This window comes from Halichoerus grypus, chromosome X (genome assembly GCF_964656455.1).
Source record: "Halichoerus grypus chromosome X, mHalGry1.hap1.1, whole genome shotgun sequence".
In the NCBI taxonomy this organism is placed as follows: domain Eukaryota; kingdom Metazoa; phylum Chordata; class Mammalia; order Carnivora; family Phocidae; genus Halichoerus; species Halichoerus grypus.
Genome location: NC_135727.1, coordinates 13,630,393 through 13,650,645, shown reverse-complemented (window position 1 = coordinate 13,650,645; position 20,253 = coordinate 13,630,393).

Below are 20,253 nucleotides of genomic sequence, written 5' to 3'. Positions count from 1 at the left end.
GCAACAGCCAAACGGATGAAGCGTTGGGGGATAAAAAGGTCTGGCCACTTCAGCCTGTCACAGGGCAACTGTGAAGGGTAACCCTTGACCCAGAGCTCCTTGCTAGATTGGCCAAGGCTTTGTCGGGCCTCCATTGTACTTGGACTCCTTCCTCTACTTCAAGCGTGCTTCCTTTCACAGGTGTCAGTCCCTAAAAAATATGCTGTACTCTAAATTCCATCTTAGTGTCTGCTTCCAAGAAACCCAGGGTGAGGAAGCTGGGGCCAGGAGTGGTCCAAGGAAGCAGGTAATAAGATAGGCCTTTGAAGCTGGATCACACACAGCCTGGCCAGCGAGGAGGATGCCCTCACTAGTAATAGGTAAAGCACAAACAGCTCCAAGCCCAAAGTGGAGGTCCAGGGGTTGAAACCTTCACCAGAATCGAAAGGGTAGTTCCATGGAAAAGAAGGCACTAGTGGGCAAGATGTATCAAGCTTTTATGGAGGAAACAGTAGTTACTTCTGAACCTTGTGAGCCTACAGAAGTGGTCCACCTAGTAAGAACAAGTTCTCCATATCATTGCTGGAAGATGACTCAAAAGTCTCTAACCAAAAGGCAACAGGTTCTTCCCTTAGTAACCCCCCCTCCCACTCCTGACAACTAGACCTGTAACTAGGGCTAAATTGCAGCATAACCTGGCTGGGATGGTGGTAAACCTTATGGCAGGGGAAAGGGACTTATCCCCCCATAGAAGCTGCAAGAACTGGCCAGCATGTACCATAGGAGCTCGGGGAATAACATATGAGGTTGCCTGATTGGGGGGAGGGATCATAAAATTAGATATGAAGAGCCTATTGACTTGTGAGTACTCTCCAGAGATGCAGGATTTAACACCCTGGCGAGGACCCCAAGAGATGGTGTGAACCCCATAATAGGATGGCTCCTACAAGCAAGGAAAAAGTGATGGCCCATACTGAGTGAAGTTGAAATGCTAGAACTGTTAAGGCAGGTGGTGAGTTTGTGTGGAGAAGTGATTGAACACGATACAATGCATAGACTGTGATAGATATGGGAATGTGCTAACCCATATCCTTCTCCAAGGAAGGACTTGTTGCCCAGTTGTGCATAGGGCAGTCAGCAGACAGCCTCAACTGTGGAGAACTGCCTCACCCAAGGCGACACTTCCCATATACGGAGACTGAGGGAGGTGGGGCATAATGCCTAGCCATTTCAGCCCACCACTGGGCAATTCTGACAGGTAATGCTCTCTCCAGAGCTCCCTGCCTGATTAGCTGAGACTGATAAGCCTGAATTGTAGTTCCAATTCTTCTTCCCCACAATCCGATTTTTCCTCGATCCTTTCACAAGCATTGATCCATAGTAAAAGGCTTGCACCCTGAAGTCCGTTCAATGTCTACCTCCACAGATCCAAATCTGTGATGGTGTGGGGAAGCTATGTCCTCTGAGGAATAGCTGAAACATCTGGGGGTTTTATGAAAAGAGCTAATTTCAGAATGACAGGAGAACTCTTTTTAAATGTATCAAGGCTTGTCAGAAGGTATCAGATACAGCAGAATCTATTAAACTTATTCTGGGAGGCTCCATGAGGCAAAACTTGGTAGGTCTAATGGGAGGGCATCACAGGCAGACCGATTTGCGTTCAATATAGAAAGATAACTTTCTAGCCTTTTGAATTGCATGAAAAATGAAACGGCATGGACTTGAAATCCTTCCCTAAAGAATATGCGTCTGTCTTCAGTTCAAGTTATGGTCCCGGGGTCCTGGGATTGAGTCCCAAGTCGGGCTCCCTGCTCAGCGGGGAGTCTGCTTCTCCCTCTCCCTCTGCACCCCCCCCCCCCGCTTGTGCTCTCTCGCTCGCTCTCTCTCTCCCGCTCTCTCAAATAAATAAATAAAATCTTAAAAAAAAAAAAAAGAAAGTATACGGGGAGAGTAGATCCTAAAAGTTCTAATACCCTGGAAAAAATGGTAACTATGGGAGCAAAGGATGGGTTAACTGGCCCTATTTTGATCATCATTTTGCAATATGTATGTATATGAAATTATCACACTACACAATATCATATGTAAATTATATCTTAATAAATCTGGGGTGGGAGGAGATAAAGAAATATTCCAAAGGCACAGCAAGTTTTCCCATACTTTCCTCACATAACTTTGGTGGTTCCTTCACATAAGCTCACCATTCCTTGACCCACTGCTCTCTAGCTACTATACTCAATCTGCTTGGTGAGCCATCTCCTACTTGAGGCCCTGGTTATGCCCCTCCAAAAACACTTGCACTACTCTGGGGTTCATTTCTTTTCTCCTGGTTCCACTGCCTTCCTAATATGGTCCTTCTACTGTGACCTAGAGTTCTGAATCCTCATGCCCCTGCTTACCTCCTAGAAAAGGCTCTGAGAAACCCTTAGGCTGGACACCAAGCCACAGTCCTACTTATGAGCACACTGCCTTGCAACCTGGAAGGTAATGGGAGAGCTACAATCTAGAAGCACAAAAATATAACTTTCTAGTCTATCTAAAGCTAAATGATCTATTTGGGATTAAATCTATGCTCTTGGCCTCATCAGTGCCCGGCTCTAGCCACCTGAGAGCTGAACGGCCCAGTGTGGGTGTGCTACAAGTAATATCCTCAAGGCACTTCTAGATTAGAGATAAGACAGTCCTTTGGCAAACGAATGGTGTCAAGAATGTTGTGTATAATAAACAAGGAGCATGTGCATTTACCTCTCTAGAGCCACTTGAAGTCTGCCAGAAGAGAACATTTTAGAAACTGCTCCGTGGGCCCTGTTCAAGAGCAATATGATCAAACAGAGTAGAAGCACTGAACACCTCAGGACTCCAGAGGGTCTATTTCCTGCTCACTTAATCTCTGGCTGCTTAATAGAAAGAATGTCTTATAATCATCAGTGCAGTGATTTGCAACTTGAGAGCGTCTTAGTTTTCCAATTTCAGGGAACTAAAGCCATTTCAGGAAGGAGTGATTTTTAAGTTTTCCTAGACTTGAACCAACTAAAAATAACCAGTGAAAATAACACAAAATCAAAGGCTGAAATGTGGTTTACCTTTCGTTGCCACACAACTAGGCCCAGAGTAGGGCAGCTCACCTGGAAAGCCACTCAGCAAGCAAGTACAATGGGAAATGTCTGCTTGTATGATGGTGGAAAGGCCCTGCCCCCTGCCCCTAAGTAACCCTCAATTACCATAACATTTTTTTTCTCTTTCTAGCTTCATTCTTCTGCGTCCCATAAAGCATTTCAGCCTTCTAGGGCCCTCTAAGAAATAAACCATGAAAACGCTAGAGGGTATCAAAGCATGAACCCTTACAGTTCTCATGTACGAGGGAGAGAGTAAATGAGGCTTGCAGAGATTTTTCTGGCACTGTATCCTGAGGAGGAGGTACTGAGAAGAAAGGCAGGATACTGCCAAAGACACGGCCATTTGGCTGGCCTTGGTGTGGCTAAGCCAGAAATAAGACTGCACAAAGGTCTTCATTGAACCTACTGCTGTGTTTGCCATTTCCAGAGGGGACCCCTTTTCTTAAGCAGGTTTGGAATCCAAATTTGGAGGCTGGGTAATGATAATTCTTTAAATATTAAACTGAAAGTTTCAGCCCCATGCCTACTCCGTGGATCTCCAGGTCAACTGGCATTTTTCAGACCCTCTGTGTGGTTCTTCTGTGCCTAACTCCAACAGCCCCTTCTTCTGGGCTGGTTGTAAGGTCACAACTCTTGAGTCCACATGGATTCTGCCAAATCGCCAAATTCTGCCCTGATTCCAAGAAGGAAACACACATCCAGTAAAGGCTAAAAGAGAGCAGCAAGATTTTGCTCACAAAATCAGGACCTATGTCTTCATGCTTGAAATCCCAAGCTTTTTTTCCTCCTTATTCGGCAAAAATAGTAACTGGGTCAAATATAGAAAACTCATCACCTCTCCCTTTTATTTATTTCTCCATCTGTGTACAGGCTTCATCAATGATGACAGCGGGAACTGGGTTGGCTTTGGAGCTCTGGTTTGTTAGCTATTTGATGTGAGGAAGCAGCTGGGAGAACGTACACACATGCCATTCCTGGGCTCTGCTCCAGAGGGGCCTGCCATTGGGCTTTTCCCCATTTGTTAAGTGAGATACTGCTCTGGGAACTGGTTACAGGACCCTCAGAAGAGTTGCCTTCCTCAATTTGCTTTTTTTTAAAAAAATCATACATGAGAGGTATTTTAATAGTATTTTACATTTTTTTCTAAATATAAAAGCAATAAATGCCCACTCTACATTACTTGAAAAACAGAAAAAACAAAAAGAAGTCATCATTATCCGATTACTACAAGTTAACCATAACAACAACTTTCATTTATGTCTGGTTTTTTCCCTGTGCGTACCCATGAAAATAACTAAAATTAATGGTTATTTACAATGCCTCCTACCTTTTCCAGTATTTTCTAAGCAAGGTGGATGCTGAAGAAAAGTCACTGAGCCACCCCTCAAATCCCCTGAACTCAACAAAGCAAAGTTGAAGATCCAAAGGAAACCTAGCTTGTTCTGCCTAAGAAGGCACTAGAGCTATGCTGCCCAATGGGATAGTGACTAGCCACATACGGGTAATTTAATTTAAAATCTCTACAATTAAATAAAATTAAAATAAATTTCCTCAGTTGCACTAACCGTATTTCAAGTGCCTAATAGCCACCTGTGGTTAATTTAACTTACATTAAAATTAAATAAAATTTGTGGGGTGCCTGGGTGGCTCAGTCAGTTAAGCATCCGACTCTTGGTTTCTGCTCATGTCATGATCTCAGGGTCCGGAGATTGAGCCCCGCATCAGGCTCTGCGCTCAGCAGGGCATCTGCTTGAAGATTCTCTCCCTTTGCCCCTCCCTTCACTCACAAGTGCATGCTTTTTTGCTCTCAAAAATAAATCAATCTTTTTAAAAAAGTAAAATTTAATAAAATTTAAAACATTTTCTCAGTGGCAACAGTCACACTTCAAGTGCTCTATACCCACATGTAGCCAGCAACTGCCATACTGGACAGAGAAGTTTATAAAACATTTTATTCACTGCAGAGAATTCTGTTGGATAATGCTTGACTAGGGAACCAGAGGAGGCTGCACAGTGGTCATGGTAGTAGAGGAGGAAGAAAAGGAGGAGATGTCAGCAACAGAAAGGGGGAGAATCTCCGAAGGGGTTTGAGAAAAAAGAAAAGGAGAAAAGTAGCTACAGAAGGACATCAAACATCAACAAGAGAGGAAGGTTGAAGGGAAAGTGACTTGCAGGTTTTGCTGTTTGATATATGAAATAACTCTATCTTCTCATGAAATCCTTAAAACCCACATCATTTGTCTATTCTTAGACTTGGATTTGTGGATGTATTTCAATGTGACTTATGTTACAGACCTCAAGGTGGACAAATGGTAGAAACAGGACAGGCCTACATTTGGGTTACGAATGATATACGTGGGTACATAAAATACATAAAGTGACATTTTAACAGAACAATTGTCTTGTCCCTTGATTTTTTAACTTAGCACTATAACATTTCCTGTATTCATCCTTTACACACACACACATATAATATATATAATTAAACACACATGAACACATATTCATTCCTTTAGATATATTTCTAGAAGTCAAATATACTGGGTAACAAGATATGTGCATTTTTAAAGCTCCCAATACACACTGTGAAATTGTTCATGATTGCCAGCAGTAATGTATGCATCTTTCCATTTCCTTGCACCCTCCCCAAACCTACCTATTTTCATTTTTTGACATTTCCTGAAGCTAAAAGATAGTATTTATTTGCATTAGAGGTACTTTTGAAGTTTCCCTAAGCAAGAGGAGAAAAATCAATGCCAATGCTAATACTTTAATATAATCTTTGGCTTCTCAAAGCATCATGAAAATTCTCTCCATGAAACCCAGAACAGGTACCTCCAACCAACAATTCAATTTGAACAAATATCTTCTGACTTTAATCTCCAAATTACTTGGTGCATCTACGTAAACACTTAGCAACCTGCTTGTACTCACCACATTTACACACATCTCTATTTACCTCCACTAGATCAGGATTATAATTGGTTCCCCTATAAAATACCTCCAAGACTTAGCATAATGTTTCATAAACAGAGAGTGAACGATGTATACATTGAGTTGAATTGAATAAGCTTATGCGCTTCTTTGAAACTGTGAGTTCATGGTGGGGAAATACAGAAACATGATGCTGACTGACCGCACCAGAACTGGGATTGGGTGCGGTCTCTGCTGTGTCCAACTTCTCTTTGAGCCTCAGCTCAAAAGGGAGGGAGATGGCCCAGATGACATTTCTGGTTCTTTCCAGATCTAACACAATTCTATTCCAAGGCCCTGAGTGTGTGTAGGGATTGGGGTGGAACGGCATGGGAGAGGTGTGTGCCTTCATGTAAGCACGTGCATGCAAGTGAGTGTGTGGGGAGAAGGAAGGGGTGATTAATGGATGCTCTGTCCTCTCTGCTGAAAGCCCTTAGAGATAAGGAAAAAGGAGAAGAGACAGCAACAGGTTTGAACACCAATTAGATAAGGCTTCAAGATACATAAGCCCATTCTAGTAAATTGTTTTGGGATCCCTGCTCTGCACTGTTGGGAAAAAAGTTCCCATGATGCTTTGTGAAGCTGAAGGTCATTATATTAAAGTAGCAACGTTTGTACTGTTCTTTCCCTACTGAAGTAGCAACTTTAAAAAAGAGTCTCTGTAGCTTCGTTCTTGATTAAAAGCAGCCGAGAGAATTTCCAACATGAGTTAGTAGCCCCCTGAGGCTGACACTGAATGGTTCTACTATTAAGAGCCTCTATTCTAATTATCACTTCGAACAAGCTTTATGTCACAGACAGAGCACTATGTTGGTGGAATGTCTTGATGCCATGGCCTCATGAATAAATGACTGCCTCGCTTGTAGTTGAAGATTCTGGGAGGTAATAAGGGTTTGCAGAAGGGCATGCCTTTATCCTGATCAGAGGATAGTTATTTAATATGGCACCACAAGCCTCCAACATTCTGGGCACAGAGAAGACAATTTTTTTTAGGCACAAAGATGAAGCCAAAATCACACTGTGTACTGTCAGACTGAGGGAGTCTGCTTCTCTGCCCTGTTTTGTCACTTGAGTTTATTCCAATCGGGCAGACTTTCTGTAGATTAATTGTGAAGAACCACACGTAGTGATATAAGCTGCGGAACTTGAGAACACAAAGAACACTGAAGATCATTTTCTGGATAGGCTAACTGATGTCTCAAGAACAGAAAGGATTTTTCCTAAGGTCACAGAAGTGGTAGAGTGGCAGAACCAGGACAAGAAGCCCAGTATCCAACTCAGTTCAGTCGTAAATACTGAGAAGCACCCCTGCCCCTGTTTCATTTATGTAACCACTACCAGGCACAGTGCTGGGTGCCGGGGATACATCTATGAACAAGGCAGATCTGTCTTCCTGGAAGCTTTCTAGGATGGCTGCTTCTTGACTGCCTATAAATACTTGCCTGAGCTCCAAACCCACATCTGAGGTCCATTTGCACCAGGACCAAGAATATCAGTGTTGTCTTACTGCCAAGAGCCCAAAGGACCTCATTTCCGTGACTGAGCAACTTCCAGGTTTCCCTTTATTTGCCACATCCTCTCAACAATCTACAAAGGACTAGGAGCCACTTATATTCTCCTGTGTTGAGAAATGTTTTAAAAATGCTCTCTCTTCTCCATCAATTGTATTATGAAAACATTAAAATAGAAGTAGCATTCTGTCAAGGGAATCAGCATCAATTGTGGATTGTACCAAATTCACAGTGACTCTGAGGCCACATTTTCATTTGTTGAGAAATGTTTAATACTTGCTTCAGAAGGAAGGAGATAAACCAAAAACAGGTCCATCAAGTCAAGGAACAATAAGGGATTGAATCAGGACCAGAACCCCAGGTCTCTTTGACTCCAAGAGATCAGATGAGAAATAATTTTAATTATTTCTGGAACTTGGGCAATGGCTGTGGGAAGACAATGAACAGATATTTCCAAGATAAAATCATCATGACTAATGGGTCCGTTTTAATTCAATAGCCATGCATCCCACAGATATTTATTGAGCACTTGCTATGTACCAAGTTTGTGCAAGGGGATGAACATGGAGTGATGAACCAGATAGTCAGTCTGGGCTCTCAGAGCTTAAAACCACTAACAGCCAATCTTAGGAACTTCCCTAGGCTCACAGTCTATACCTCTGCCCTCCTGTGTGTCATCTACTTCGCTGTTTATCTTAAGTGTGATGATTACAATTAGGGGCATCAGGATCCAGGGGAAATAAGTCACTATTGTGTTCTGTCCTTTGAGCTGATTCTGAAAGAAGTGCATATGCCCTGGATTACAGATTTCCTCATCTCTGCGTACATTATTCAATGTTCTCAGAAAGCTAAGGAGAAAAGGTAAGACACATACAGCTTCCTGCCATCTGAAGAGTAAACACCCACTCTGTGTATGACCCCCAAAACTTATTCCCAGCCCCAACCACTTTTTCCAGAGTTCTATGTTTCCAGCTCTCTGCCTGCCATTGTCACCTACTTTCTCATCTTGTGCTCCTTGGACCTATGAATGACATCCCAGTCACCCATGCCCAAAGACTTGGCATCTTTGATTCCTGCCCACCTCACTCCCCACCTCTAATTAACTGTCAAGTCTTCTCTAATCTGCCTTCAGAGTATCTCTCCCATCTGTTGCCTCTTCTCCATCTCCAACATCTGAAGGTACTGTGATGGCTTATTTTGTTTGTCGGTCGACTGGACTAAGGGATGGCCTGATAAATAGTAAATGTTCTTTTTGGGTGTGTCTATGAGGGTGTTTCTGAATGAGATTAGGTTTTGAATCAGTAGACTGAGTAAAGAAGATTGCTCTCACAAATGCAGGTGGACATCATCCGATCTGTTGAGGGCCTGACTAGAACAAAAAGGCTGAGGACATACAAATTCACTCTCGATCTGGGACATCTACCTTCTGCCCTCAGACATCTGTGCTCCTGGTTGTCAAACCTTTGGTCCAAAATTACACCATTAGCTCTCCGCCAGTTCTCAGCCCTTTAGAACCAGGACTGAAATATACCACTGGCTTTCCCAGCTCTCCAGCTTGCAGACAGCAGCCTGTGGGACTTCTCAGCCTCTTTATCACGTCCATTAATTCCTATAATAAATCACCATATATAGATGTTCTGTTTCTCTGCAGAACCCTGACTAGTACAGGGAGTGAGGCTCAGACAGGACAAGTGACCCTTTATTAATTCTCACTTGGCCGACTCCACTGCCTTATTAGACCTTATTTACTGTCTCTTTTCAGCCTTTACCACAAAATGTTTTCAGGTTAATCTTGCTAAAGCACAGCTTTTACTAATAGCTTTTATCATTGCTCTCTGAATCTTACCAAATTCTAACTGTTTGGCATATTCTAGGAACTAAAACAAGATCAACGTGGCTTAACCACAGTAGGTGCAAGGATCTATTTGCATCATCTTGGTATCTTTCTTCTCATTCCTGGAATAGCATTAACTCATAAAAGGCATTCCAATAATATTTACTTCTGTAGCACCCTTTAATTCACAATTTGTCTCTAGGTTCATAGATGTGCCTTATCTCAACTAGAATGTAAACTCTTTGAGGTCAGGTGTCATGGTTTTATGTCTTTGTATCTACCTCACATTGTCTGCGGAAAAAAGGAAATTTTGAAATACTAGAGGGACAGGGGTAAAATAATGCCCAAAAGAGCTACTTTTTTCTTCCAGCTGTTCTGAAGGACTCCTGAGTACGGAACACACCAATGCTGCCTAGAACTTTCCAGTTGGAAAACTTGCAAGTGCTTATTTCCATATTTACCCCACACTTAGCATTCTGTTTGTTCCCACCCATCCCAACCTTACATTTATCCACTGCCTTGTATATTATGAATATTAAAATAAGTTGCGTATTGTTAATTCCTTGAAGGCAAGGACTATGCCTCATTCATCTCAGTGTTCACCCTCCCCCATAGCACCCAGAACATTACTTTTCACATACTAGGTGAATAATAAATATTGTTTAAATAAAGCATAACAACAGTGACAGGTTAATAGCAGACATACCACAGGCCATGGAATTTCAGTGTGTGCTCTTTGCCATTTTTCCAAATGGGTCGTATCTCAAATGGAATTCTTCATTTCCCAAAACCAGCCTGTCATCTCCCTTACACTTATGTCTTTGGCATCAGTGGCACAGAGAATCTTCAGTCTCCAAAGCTACATACTTTAGAGGTGTCTTTGATGAAAGTAAGATGTATATGGCAATTTATCAAGGCTGAAGTGTTCAACAGACATTTGGAAACTAAGATGGAGACAGAAGGACCATTTTTTAGAGAGGAGGACGTTGCCCTTGTTCTTCCTGTGAGAATGGAAAGAAGAACGATAAATATGTATAGAGGCAGAGATGAGTTGAGGCTGGGGTAAGAGGACATACAAGGGACTGAGTCTCCACAAAGTAGAAGAGGTCATCTGCTAAGGCTGGGGGCGGATTGAGGCTTGAGGAGAGAAGGCGAGATCTGAAATAACTGGTGGGAGGAACTCCCTTGGGTATGGACAAGCTTGAATTTCTGCATCAAGGATCCTGAATCAACATGACATTCTTAAATAAAGGTCCTATTGTTTGTAGTTTTTGAAAAATGACTGCAGAGGCTGACTAAATTAAAAATTCATCCTGGACAATTCATGGGTATAAGATGGATGTTCTTTGTGTAGAGTGGCCCCATTTATAGCATAGTAGGACACTGTTCCTTTTATCCAAAAAATCATTCTAGATATAGTGTGAGATTATTCTGCTTTGCAATTCCTCCATTGCAATAATTAGGATAGGATAGAATGTCAATTCCTAATAATTAGTCTTATTATCAATTTTACTTGAAAACATATACCCATAACCCATATTTTTGTTCTTCTAACCTCTTCCAACCTTTAGCTTTATGCGGGTCTTTTCTTTACTTTGTTTTGTAAATTTTTTAAAAGATTTTACTTATTTATTTGAGAGAGAAGGAGAGTGAGGGGAGGGGCAGAAGGGGGAGGGAGAGGACAAGCAGACTCCACACTGAGTGTGGAGCCTGACTCAGGGCTGGATCCTATGACCCTGAGATCATGACCTGAGCCAAAATCAAGAATCAGATGCTTAACTGACTGAGCCACTCAGGTGCCCCTCTTCTTGTTTTAAAACAGACACAGAAAACCACATAAAACAAAAGTAAAGCTCAGTGAATTATTATGTGACCACCATCCTGACTAAAAAAAAAAAAAAAAAAGGGCCACCCAGAAACTCCTCCAAATGCCCAATCTCAAATACAGCTCCCTCTTCCCCTCCAAATATAACCACTACCCTGAATTTTAGTCATTATGGCATTGTATTCTTTATGGTTTCAACACTCAAGGGTGACTCACTAGGCACTACAGAATAATCTTGCCCAATTTTTTAAAAACTCGATATATCTCTTAAGCCTCTACTAATCTGTAAGCTCTCCTTCCATCCCTTTCTGTTTCTGTACAATTTAAATGGCAAAGATGCTGTTTAGCCGAGTTCCCCATAGCCTGCGTATTGCTGACTGCATATTCATGGTGCAATTCACCACGTTCCTCTGTATATCCTGGTGGGGTCAGGTCTGGATCAGTCTCATGGAGTCACTGGTTAGCAGCCACTAGGCTCAATTTCAAAATGTTCACATTCTACAATTTTATTTTCACTCTGACTGGAATGACGTTTTCTGAGCTGTAATTCACACATCATAAAATTAATCATTTTAAAGTGTACAATTCAGTGGTTTTTAGTATTTTCACAATCATCACCACAGTGTGTTACTATTGCTATGTGTTTGTTTAGAGCATTTCCTACACTAATTATATAAAGTCAGCATTCTTTGTGGTGTGTGGTCACTGAAGTCTCTGCTTGACTAGCTTAGTGCTCCGTTAGCGAGCGTACGGATTTCCTTAAATGCCTGCGACCGGGAAGTCTCCCAGTCGTCACCCAGAGGTTTTGTGTGCATGTCGGGGCATACTTCCAACAGGCAGCCAGGCAGTTTTCAACCATGCCTCAGTCTTCACTTCTTTCTTGTGCAGAGAATGAATGCCAGCCTAAATGTGAGTTTTGGTCTTCTCGTGCTTTTACTGAGCATGTACCAGCCCTACAAATGAGTGTGTCCTTTAAATTCCCAGGATTATGTTGGAGATTTTCAAAGTCTCTATTGACCTCTCATTCCCCAGCTGTTTTTCTTAAGCTTTTGGATCGGCCAATGTTTGCCTCATTTGCTTTTCATTAGCTATTGTTTGTGCCATTGAACTGGCTCAGACAGAACAGAACTTGAACAATTGTCCCTAAATAATTTTATTTATTTATTTTTTAAAGGTTTTATTTATTTGACAGAGAGAAAGACAGCCAGAGAGGGAACACAAGCAGGGGGAGTGGGAGAGAGAGAAGCAGGCTTCCCGCCGAGCAGGGAGCCCCATGTGGGGCTCGATCCCAGGACCCTGGGATCATGACCTGAGCCGAAGGCAGACGCTTAACGACTGAGCCACCCAGGCGCCCCATCCCTAAATAATTTTAACAAAAACTCCCAGGGAAAAGTCTTTTCCCAATAGATGAACTCTGCGTCAAATTTTTTTTCACTCTCCAAGGATCATTTTTTGCCCCCATTTGGAGCAATATGAGCCCCGCTGAGTATACCTGACAGAATATTCCACACTCATACAACACACACAGAAATACCTACCTAACAATACTATTACTGCCTCCACCAATATCATTATTGACTAGTTGAAACATTTGGCATTTGCTAACCCCTTTCTTCTCCCATTTGTTTTATGGTCACACTACATATACAATGCTTCATCATTTACCATATTATCTCCCTTTTAACTCTCATTTAGACTTACTTGTAGAATATATTTAATATTCACCACTAATCCTTATGTTGACATATCTCTAGAAATATATAGAGATCTTTTGGTTATCTAAAGTTCATTCTCAGGGCACCTAGCTACTTCAGTCAGTAGAGTGTGCAACTCTTGTTCTCTTGATCTTGGGGTTGTAAATTCAAGCCCCACATTGGGTGTAGAGACTACTTAAAAATAAAATCTTTTTAAAAAAGTTCATTCCCCGTTATTTTCCTCAGGAAGGGCTTATATCAATATTCTTTTTTTTTTTTCCCAACTGGTTTTGATTTAATAAGTTTATAACTTAAAAAATACCACAACATTTTGTAATTCACATAAAAGTAAAGTTATAGTAGGGAGTGAGCAAGTAAAATTAAAGTATGTCCTCAGGAAAAAAATTTTAAAAACATAAAGTATGTCCTCAGATACAGATAGTATTCAATGGCAATAATGCTTTACAATGTGAAATTAAGTTAATATTTAATCATATTAACTCATCCCTACTGATTATGCCCTATAGGTTATCAACAAACATTTGGGTTATGATTATATATGCTTCTTTTTCATACATTATTTTGAGGGTTTTATACTAATCTTAAAAAATCATAAGAGAGGGATGTGCCTAGGTGGCACGTCGGTTAAGTGTCTGCCTTCAGCTCAGGTCATGATCCCAGGGTCCAGGGATTGAGCCTTGCATCAGGCTCCCTACTCAGCAGGGAGCCTGCTTCTCCCTCTACCTCTGCCCCTTCCCTCTGTTCATGCTCTCCCATTTCCCCTCTCTCAAATAAATAAAATCTTTTTAAAAATAATGAGAGATAATTACACAGTCAATATTCTTTTAGTTCCTACATGTTGTGAACAATTTGTGCCCTCTATACTGGAAGGTCAGTTTTCCTGGATATAAAATTCTTGGCTCACATTTGCTTTCCTTGAATATCTCAATTCCCCTGTGGCATAAAACATTCTTGTTAAAGTCTATGATCTGATTTTAATTTTCCCTGTAAGCCTCACTCTCTATCCAGGATGCCTAAAGAATTTTTCTTTTTCTTTAAAGGCCAGTAATTTTACTAGAATATATTCCTGGTGTTTGTCATTCTGGGTCAATATGCTCAGTACACAGTATTTTTTTAAATATATATATATATTTGTGTGTGTGTGTGTGCGTGTTGTGTGTATTTGTTTTGTTCCCTTGCCTACTTTCCTTCTTCAGGGACTCTCATAATCTGCATGTGGGACCTTCTTTGCTTGCCTTCCATATGTGTTATTTCTGCTCAAGTTATTTCAGCTCTTCATTTATTTTTTATTTTAAAAATCTTCCTCGGGGCGCCTGGGTGGCTCAGTCGTTAAGCGTCTGCCTTCGGCTCAGGTCACGATCCCAGCGTCCTGGGATCGAGCCCCGCATCGGGCTCCCTGCTCCGCGGGAAGCCTGCTTCTCCCTCTCCCACTCCTCCTGCTTGTGTTCCCTCTCTCGCTGTGTCTCTCTCTGTCAAATAAATAAATAAAATCTTTAAAAAAAAAAAAATCTTCCTCAAAAATTTGCTAAGAGGGTACATCTTATTTTAAAGCATTATTTGCTGTGTTTATTTGCTCTTGTATTTCTTCTAATTTATTATTCATTTCTAGATTGAACTTTCCCCACTATTTCTAGTTATTTTTCAAGTTTGGTACCCTAATTTATGAGTTTGTCTAATTCTGATTTATATTATTCTTTCATATTTTGTATCATTTTTATATATTTTGGGTTTAAAATAATATGTGGCAATATTGATCTATTTTTAAATCATGCTTTCCTGATAGGGTTCCATGTTCTGAAGGGGTATTATTTTGCTCCTTATTCTCTTTTCTTACAGTAACTATATATGAGATTTTAACATGAGGCATTTCTTTTGCTTATTTTAATGTTAATTTATTTTGTCTCAACTTTTAGAAAGAGGAAGAATTCATAAAGATTTTCTAACTTTATAGGGTCCTGTCTTCTGCTGTCTTTGTTAAACAATATGGCCTCTCACTTTCTAAGATTTCTTGTATCTGTTTCCCTCCCCAACTTTTATTTGGACCTTCTCTTTTCCCTTCTCTATTATTCCTCACATGTTCAAATTTTATTCAACTTCTAAGATTTTTCTCCTCAATATGAGGCTCCATCATGGACAGGGCATCCTAGTAGGTCAATTTTAATAGATCATAGGGAATACACAGCTCCAACCCCTTCAGACCTTCTTAACATGGGCTCTTATAATTTGTTATTATTTCATTTTTAATTTAATATTTTGTATATAATTTTCTGTGTGTCTCAAAAATGTTCATATTTATCATTTTCATTGGTTGCATGCAAGTCCATTAAGTTAAAATACAGTAATTTTATAACCATCTCTCTATTAATGGCTATTTGGGATATATCAAGTTTTCCATGATAATAAATAACACATAATGCTTTCCTTCTTCTGAATTATATCCTTAAAACAAATACCTTAGAATGAGGTTATTCACTAAAAAGGTATGAACATTTTTATGGCTCTTGCTAAAAGCAGCCAGATTGTTCATCAAATTGACTGAAATAGTTTACTATGTCACTAAAAATGTATAAATGTTTCAATTTCCCCAAAAGCTGTCTCACTAGTTTTAATAATGTCCCTTTATTGTTGCTAACTTTAGAGTTATAAAGTGACATTTCATCATTGTTTTAATTTGCCCTTCTTTAATTGTTGGCAAGACTTTACACTGTTTCCTATGTTAATTTACTAATGGTGTTTCATCTTATGTAATGATTCTTCATATGCTTTGACACTGTCTACAGTGAACTTAATTCAAATTTATACAAACTCGGTATATTTTGAAATGCCATCATATGTATTAAATATTTTCGATTTTGTCACTTAACTTTTCTCTTGGTTTTGTTGTATTTTAGTTATATTAATTTTCTGTTTAATCACACTGCTTATCTTTTCCTTTTAATTTATTTTTCTCCTTTAATCAAACATTATCTCCTTCCACAGACTGAATAATTGCTCTATTTTCTCTTTTTCCCTGTAATTATATTTTCCTTAACATTTGACACTTTAATTTTTATGTTGTTGATCATGATATATTGCATGAGATATAGGTCTAAGTTAATTTCTCCCTATGGTAATGTCAAGTTATCTCAATAGCATTTATGAAAATGAGTCCCTTCCCTGTTGCTTTGTTAAATTTAGCTGGACATGTATTGAACTCATGCATATTGATTAACGTCTGTATTTATATGTGCCAGAGGGCACCTAACTAGATTTAAACAGGCTATGTTATTTATACTGCTTTTTGAGAAACAGGCAATGTTGCAGTGTCATATCCTCAAACCTTATAGTGGCAGGTATTCACAAGTAGCCCTTTATCCTTTCCTTCACTCCCTTCCCTTCCTTCTTTCTATAGAGAGCTCCATTCATCTCTTGTCTGTATTCCTACCACAAACATGAGTTACCAGCAGACAGAAAGAGAGAGAGGCAGACAGACACACACAGACGGAGGGGGCCTATCTACACAGAGATATACGTCTCCTATTGGTTCTGTGTCTCTGCATAACAGGTGACAGTGCAGTAATGTGATCAAGATGGAGTTACCAGTCCTGCTCTCTGCCAGTTCTTGTCCTTTTGCCCCAGTCTGATGTTCCTTTGGGTCTCAGCCTAAATGTCACCTCCTTGTGAAAGCATAACAGCCTTCTATGCTTTACGGATGGACAATGGGTGGAGGGTAGAAAGAACCACTATATGTACCCAAAATCCTTTTGTAGAAAACTCCTTCCCTCGTGCCTTCCTTGTTCTCCAGCGTCCAACTCTTCTCTGACAGAAGTAAAAAAAATAATGCTGACTGGAAGAGAGAATGCTTTGGAGAGATTGTAGTGACAATCACACTTCCACACATTCCTTACATTAGGCAGTAGATATGTTTCCAGAGTGTGAAATGAGTCATTATAAATTTAGCTGTATTTTCTCAATGAATGGAGTTACAATACGTACCTTCCCTGTGGCATCATTGACAAGTAATTTTGTAAACCAAAACTTTGGTAAAGCAAATACATTAGCATTGTTTCAGAGTCAGCTGCAATTTTTTGAATTTTTAAGCTGTTCATGCTGCTCCCTGAGGAGCTATATGCCTTACTGAGATAGTAAAAGAGGAGAAGAGGAATATGGGAATATATGTCATTTTACAAAGCCCTACAGGATAATCTTATACCTGCCTGCTAAACACACACACACACACACACTGAAACCCCCTGAAGCAAGGTACACTGATTATGTTGTATAAGTTCAGATTTTTTGCTTTACTAGGTTTTCTTAAAGTGGAGCCCATCTGGGGAGCATACGGCCAGCCAAACCCTCTGATATGCCAAAGAATGGAGACAGATATAAAGAGGATCATCAATAATTTTTAAATTAAATTGAGTCTTCAAAAAATATATTTCCAACAGAAATGTTTTTACATTTGGCAGTCTTTGCTCTGTAGTTTAACCAAGCTGGCACACTTTTGAGTTTAGGTGGCAATAAAAATGAATGATCAAAAAATTGCTTCAGAGGCAACTTTTAAGCTTTCGATATTGAGGCTAGGACTCATGAGACATAATTTCCTACTAGGCATTGGGTCTGCAATTAAGGCAAACAGCAGCTGTGTGAACACAATATCATTTCTTCAGGACCAAGTATCCAGATATACTTTGGACATGGAAATCTATATTTACTGAGCTCCTATAAAGACTCTGACACTATTCTACAGGTTTTAAAACATTCTAACTTTCACAGAAACCTTGGGAAGTAGGGAATATGTTGGTAGAATTAGAAAACTGAGGCTTGGAGTTTAGAAAGCATCCAAGTTCAAATAGTAGTATATGGTGAAGATTTGGAATCCAAGTCTTTCTGCCATAAACTGCTGCCTTTAACCACCAAATTTCAACATAGCAGAAACAATCTAGCAGCATTCTCAGCCAGAGAGCAGAGGATTAGCAGCAAATGGCACCAGCGGCTTCTTACTGCTTTCTATTCACCAGTAGCAGTGGAATGGTGGTGCTAGTGGCAGGTCAAGAATGGAGGCAGTAAAGTAAAGGGACAACCCATGGTGTGGTTGTCTTCATGCCTACAATGACCTGAAGAAACAAGGAGGCCACTAGCAATCAGTGTTGAATTTGATGAAGGCCATTTCTCTTAAGAGAAAGGAGAGGAGTAAAATAAAAATTAACCAAATCAGCCTTCTTGAAACTTTTCTTATCATATGCCATTTGTCTTAAGAATTAAACCCAGGGCGCCTGGGCGGCTCAGTTGTTTAAGCATCTGCCTTCGGCTCAGGTCATGATCTCAGGGTCCTGGGATCAAGCCCTGTGTTGGGCTCCCTACTCAGCGGGAAGCCTGCTTCTCCCTCTCCCACTCCCCCTGCTTGTGTTCCCTCTCTCACTGTCTCTCTCTCTGTCAAATAAATAAACAAAATCTTTAAAAATATATTTTTTAAAAAAGCACTTTAGTCATGCTCTGTCTTCTTTTGACACTCTCAACTCAATCTGAGCTTTAATCTTCCTGATCTAATCTCCCTTTCTAGAGTCTTGGGCCATGGATTCATCCTTGACTTTTTATTGAACTTTCTGAAATCACAGTCTATGATGGGCTTTTGTGCACACCTTCCCCTTTCTTTGTTTTTTTCTTTAAGATTTTATTTTTAATCTCTACACCCAACATGGGGCTCAAACCCACAACCCCAAGATCAAGAGTTGTGAGTTCCACTGACTGAGCCAGCTAGGCACCTCAGCCCCTTTCTTTGCTTTTATAAACATTAGAGTATTCCCCATCTTTCACAGTTTCCATTACTTCTCTTACTTTAGTACAATGTACCCAAGCTGAGGATCTTTGAATCTGTGAATCAGTCCCACTGTCACTACTGTACTAAGGAACATAACATTAAAGTCAAATACCTACTGGTTACACTTAGCTGGAACACTGTCCCAAATCTGTGTGTGGGCTCTCTTATCTAATTAGCAGGGTGAAGCTTTAAGAATTCCTTTTGCTCAGGGGCACCTGGGTGGCTCAGTTAAGTGTTTGACTTCAGCTCAGGTCATGATCTTGAGGTCCCAGGATCAAGCTCTGTGCCGGGCTCCACACTCATCTGCTTGAGGATTCTCTCTCTCCCTCTCGCCCCTTCTTTCTCTCTCATTCTCTCAAATGAATGAATCTTAAAAAAAAAAAAAAGAATTCCTTTTGCTCAGATATGGAAAAGGCCATGCAGCTTAAGCCTATGCCTTTCTCTTGAACAACCCACCTTCCCACCCACCAAATCCTGGCCTTCTGACTTAATCTTCCATGGGTAGTACAGAAAAACCAACCCTGAGAATTAGAGCACTTTTCCTTAGCCCCATCCTGTCCTGCCAGATGATTCTAAAGTGGCTGATGTGTAGAGATGGGTTTGAGGATGCACAAGGAAGAAATTCTAATAAAGGGGCTTTCTCTAAGAAAGAATGTGGCCTAAGTTCCTATTACTGATTAGAAAGCATGAGGAAAAAGAGACTCCAAAGTGGACACACCATCACAAAGAGAGGGGTCCACCATTTGCAAAAATGATGTTACTGGAAATCATGAGATAACTTCTAGAGATTAATTCATATCACTATTTTGACCGATACTTGCCAATATAGAGGCAACAAGTTCTGTAATTTATGGAATGCCTTTCTCAACCTCAAGCACATAAAGCCCTCTTTTTGAGAGTTAAAACTGCCAGCAAGGTGAGTAAATCACCTTCTGGTTGCTATGCAATGGAAGGAGAACTCGAGCCATTATAAGTATAGTTGAAACGTGCCATCACTGCTCTAGCTTGCTTTTATTTTACCATGTAAGCATCATCCATGTAAGCATCATCCAAAACAGCCATCTATCAGTTCAAGAAGTCCATAGTATTCTCCCAGAAATGTCACCACCCGCTTGCTTTTCATCATGTTTCTCCTTGTGTCTTTGGATTTAGATTGTGAGGTACAGTATCTTGCAACTCTTAACCCCTATCAGATGAGTTTTTTAGATAAAGTGCATACATCTATTACAGTATTCTAATCATGAATTCCACTCATATATCTCAGCAAAACCTAGGAGATAATATGAACTCCATATATGAAATCTTTAAGGTCACTTTGGTCACGACCCATTCTATATACAGTGGAAATTAATATCTGAAGCCATGAGAAAGTGTCTTCATATATTTACCCTGTGAATTACTGGGTACCTTACTCCTTTTCCATTCTTCTACAGCAAGTTTTTAAAATTATTTTAAAGTCATAATTCTTCTTCAATAAATTTTTAAGCACAAGCCCAAAAG